Consider the following 5,309-nt stretch of genomic DNA (forward strand, 5'->3'; position numbering starts at 1 on the left):
TCAAAGATGCACACTCTGCCCTGAAATCATAGGGGTTTGAATCACTAAATAGGTTCCTTCACAGAAACTGTCTATTCGAACTTCAGCACAAGGAGCTAAAAGACTTTCCTATTTTTAAATAGGGCACCAGAAAGGACCTTTAACAGAATTTCCCTAAGGACTTGCATAGTACTCAGTCCTCTTTCTAGTCCTATTTCAGTTCTTTCCATAATCGTGTAATTTGTCAAGATGGAGCTAAAAAAAACCAGCCAGGCTTCTGGCTGATGGTAGGAGACAGTTTCACTTGGCATCTCAGGACGTGCTTGATTTCATCTGTCTGGCTGGTGAAAACCAGCACAAACACACATTACAGTGTCCAGAACACTGCAGGTAGTTATTAAACAATAAAATCATTACAAAAGTAAGATGTACTTCCACTAGAAAACTTTGCCAGTATACACCATGGACTATAGTACTTACTCTATAAGCTTTCCCAATATAGCATATGGAGTAGCAAAACATATAGCGACATATTGTACTCTGATGTTGACTCGTATAACCTTCTGTTCCCATTCTCATACAAGTCCCAGCAGTTCACAGTGCTACAGTGTGTTATTTGGGATGTAGCTAAAATATGCATAAATATTTGACAAACTATGAGCAGACACAGAGCTCTTTGCATACATTTCAACTTTATATTTGCTAATACTACAGAATAGAAACAGAAATGCACCCAGCTCTTCCTGCCATATTTAGCACTTCAAACATCAATTGCAGGTATTTTTTCTTATTGAACAGCCAGCATTAGGATGATATCAGTGTCTACATTATTTTCCCACCAGAAAAGTCATGCCTTACTTACAATGTGAGCAAATATAAAATGCAGCTATTAAAAAAACATATTCTGAACAATGAAATGTAATCTTTTTGCTATTTTGTAACCCATTTCAAGTGGGTTAAAAATGAAAACTGTGTGCAGAAAGAAACCAATTTACAAACCTAGCACGGTAAAACATTAGGTTATCAATAGAGCAGAACAAAAGAATAGAAAATGGGGGAAAAAAGTACAAGTTGAGAGAAAAGCCAGAAAAGGAAGCACTCAAATTCTGGCATTATGAGAAGACATTGATGGACAAATGTAAGAATCAGTAAGACATAGGACACTGTGGGTAGAAAGAACTAAGAATTATTGGGGAAAAAGAAAAAAAAATCTAAAATCATAGAAGTAATTTAAGTTTATCTGGACAGGTTTTGGTAGCTGGGGGGGCCTGCAGGGGTGCCTTCTGTGAGAAGTTGCCAGAAGCTTTCCCATGTCTGGATGGAGCCAATGCCAGCTGGCAACAAGATGGACCCACCACCAGCCAAGGCTGAGCCCATCAGCGGCAGTGGTAGCACCTCTGGGATAATGGATTTAAGAAGGGGAAAGAACCTGCTGTGAAACAGCAGCCAGAAGAGAGGAGTGAAAATGCATGAGAAAATCTGTGTTACAGATCTGCAAAGAGTTATGAAAAAAAAAGGTGGTGGTTGTTTTAAGGAACCACATATTATGGCTTTTATATGCTGGTGTTTAAAGACCAACACAAGATCTTGATATGCCATAGGAAGGATATAGTGAGGGAAAGAAAATTATTAGGAGTGACACACAAGGAAAATAATTACTGGTGACTGGACATGTAAAGATATGAGAAGATTCATGAAAGTAGAAAAAATTTAGATTAAGGGCAGGCAACAGAAGGGAGAGTAGAGACAAGGTCAAAACTATTGACTCTGACAAGCTTGTCTCAGTGTCCTGCCAGCGGACTGAACTGATTTGACCAAGACAAGGGGAAAAACCTACCAACAGCAGTATTACAGTATGATAGTATGGTATATAGCACGATTGATATAGTCTGATCAATCATCCAGCAAAATGGGGAAGGTGGAAATAATACCAAATCCAGAATACTCCAATGAACCTCTGGGATGATATCTAAGGCATAAATGCAAGCGTTCCTCAGAGGCACATGTCAAAGCCTGTGATCCCACATACGGGGTAGACTTGGTTAGGGCAGCTAAGGGAGCGCAAAATTCAATCTCAGGCAAAATTCGATCAACAGGTTTCACAGAGTGCCCTGCATCTATATGGCATTCAGAATAGCAAGCTGAGAATAGGCACCTAAAAAAGAGGTGGAATTATCCTTTTAAAAGAATGGTTGCTATAGCAAAGTTACCTTTGGTTTTCACAGCTATGGGACCAAGGGAAGGAAGCTTGAATCTACCTTTCCCATTTTCCAGAACTGCCCTACATTCTACATTACAAAGTACTCCGTAAGGAGATGCTCCTCAGTCCTCCTTGACCCAGGCTGCTAGGCAAAATGAAACGAGGGAATAAGCTAATGGAACTTGTCTCCTGGAATTTTATTGTGCTGATTTTAGGTGGCTTTGGTCAAATGGGTAAGTCATGCTCACATAATCCTCTATAAGAAATATGATAAACCAAACTTACTAAAGAGGTTCCAGATATAACAGGAAGACAGGTAGACAAAAACATTATGGAAAATATTTCTGCCAAGTTTTGAAATGGTTGATTTTGAACATCTGTTTTCTCAACAATTCCAGAAAATTAATTTAAGACTTTTCGCTGACAGGATTCTTTTCAGAGAGACAAAGGAAGTTCAGAAGACAAATAAAAACTATAAAATAATATATATGCTCTTTTACTTTTTTGTAGTCAAAATATAAACTGCTGTTATGAAATAATACTGGTAACTACATACTGAGGTAAGAAAGCAAGCACCCACATAGCAATCAGTACATGCTCACCTGCATTTGTAATGATGCAGACAACTATAACAAGCCAAAAGATGGCCTACAAATATTATAATTTCAAGAACAGGGACTGTAATCATCCTGAGAACACAGATTACCACATTTATATTCCTTAATTATACAAGTTGTCCACAACTGTGTGACTACTTATCAATCAGAACAAGAAAGAAGGCACTGAGGTCTCACAGAAGTGATCTTTTCCTAAAAGGTAAGAAACATCAAGCCTCCACTCCTTCAGCTAACAACCTGTCACTACTTGAAACTATATTTCTCAGAAAGTCCTTAATCAATGGTAAATACAGGCAGTGCACTCTAATGACTAAACAAAAAAAATGCATTTTTTATTTTCAGCTTTCTAAACACCCTCTACCCCTCCCACACATACACATTTGGTACCATTATGAACTAAATACTACTGTATTCAAAAGACTAAATGGATCTAAACACACACTGATCAATCTTTTTCCTGCATACTGTAAAGCCAGATTTATTTCTCTTTCTATCTGTAGATATTGCAGACATCCACAGTGCTGTTTCATTCCCTTGTCTTCTACAATTACAGGAAGACACAAAAAGGCTGGATGAGGTGTCACCAACACACATAGGATGCTCCAAGATATATTATGCTGGTCACCACCACTTAACTCCATTTTCTCAGTACCTACTTAAAACCACATTGCACTTGAAGAAAAGATGAACCCAGGAAAAACTAACATATGTATGTAGGAGAAGTTCACTGATGAACACAATATGACCTCAAACAGCATCAGACTTGCAAGAGACAGTTGGTTTCAATTTCCCAGTCTACTCCATACCTAAATGACTGTGATGACAAAAGCATCCTTGTCCACCTGCAGTTGACCAAGAAAGATAGTGCTTTTTTCACTAGAAGAAGAAAGGACTAAACTGCATGAATGGCCTCCTCACTTCAGCAACAAATCTCTAATAATTACATCACATTATCTTGGAAAAAGCTGGCCACATCTCCACAAATACTTTGCTGCTATATTTCCGTCCCTGTTCCAGCATTCTCCATTTTCTGCAGAGCTCCTTGTTTTACACAAACCTCAACCCCTAGTCTCTTGCCTTAATACACAAGATCTCCACTGGGACCAGCTCTTGCATTCCCCTGCACAACCATGGCCTAGCACCATTTCAGCAGAAAAGGAAACTGTCAGACAACAGAAGAAAGCTCACAAATGCACATACAGCAAATTTCTCAGCAACTGAATCCACATCAGAAAACCTCTGAACAAAAGTGGACTTGCCATTTTGAAAATGAAACATAAAATTCTAAGCTAGTTTCCTTTGGTCAACTCTGCATGCAAAACAGATCCACACATGAATTATTCTTACTGAATGGAAGGAAGGAAAGATTTTTATTTCTATTTTTACTTCATGAGAGGAGAGATAATAACATATATCTCCTCTGTAAACTACAATTAATTCCTTTAAATGTGGAGGGGGGGAATAAAAACCCTAATGTGAGCCAGATACGTCACATTTACTAAAACCAATATCCTAGGAAATCACGTATCCCAGGTAACCACTTTTCAGAACAGCTCCTAGAGTTACAGCACAAATTAAACAAAGAGTTAATATCTCACTTTGCCAGGTGCTAGAATTCAGGCTTACAGTGAAGTCTTTTTCTCCCAGAAAATGAAGTACCTACAGCTGCTTTTCAGCAACAACTCTGTTAAATATCAAAGAATAAATGAACCCTTAGGGTGAGACACAGTGACATCCAGCTTCTTTAGCCAAAACAGTTATTTGTAACAGAATGTTCTTTTAGGGATCAAACTTAGAGGGAATGATCAAGGCCATAGAGAAAGATGAAGGAACCCCAAGGAAATTATATTCCTTTATAAATGCCCTGTGTCTAAGTAGCAGTGCTAAAGAACTTCTTGATTTAATTTGTATACAGTTCCCTTCAGACTTCTAGAAATTTCAGGTTTAATGATCAAATAATCATTTCATATAAAAGTTACCAAGATAACAGCACAGCTAGGAGATAACAAAAATATCCTTGTTGAATGAACCAGACTGCTGAGGTACCCACTGCTGGTATGCTAAATAAAGCTATTCTAATTCTAAAGAAAGAGAAAACAATAAAAAGCAATAAAAATTAAAACTGCTGCAAGTAAACAGTTCCAGGCTTGGACTGCTGTAATAAATGAATTTGAAGGTACTACACCTGGTGTAACCATTTACACATCAACATGGGGTTTTCTGCACTCTCAGGAGCCTTTCAGTGCACAACCAGTAAAGCAAAAGTAACATTATTTACAACTAGTTGAAGCTCTCGAAGTTGCACAACACACACAAGCCAGTGTATAGATCATTCAAGTCTGGTGAACAATTTTCATCTTAGATTACCCCCAGAAGAAGCACGTGCACCCAAACATCTCTCATTTTCCTCCTGAGCCCTGCAACAGCACAGCCTGGAAATCCCCTGCTCAGGGAGCTGCTCCCCTGGAATGGCCCTGGAGGTCCCGGTGGGCAGCTGCTGACCACGAGCCAGC

Source organism: Manacus vitellinus, unplaced genomic scaffold (genome assembly GCF_001715985.3).
Source record: "Manacus vitellinus isolate BGI_N305 unplaced genomic scaffold, ASM171598v3 scaffold_13_pilon, whole genome shotgun sequence".
Classification (NCBI taxonomy): domain Eukaryota; kingdom Metazoa; phylum Chordata; class Aves; order Passeriformes; family Pipridae; genus Manacus; species Manacus vitellinus.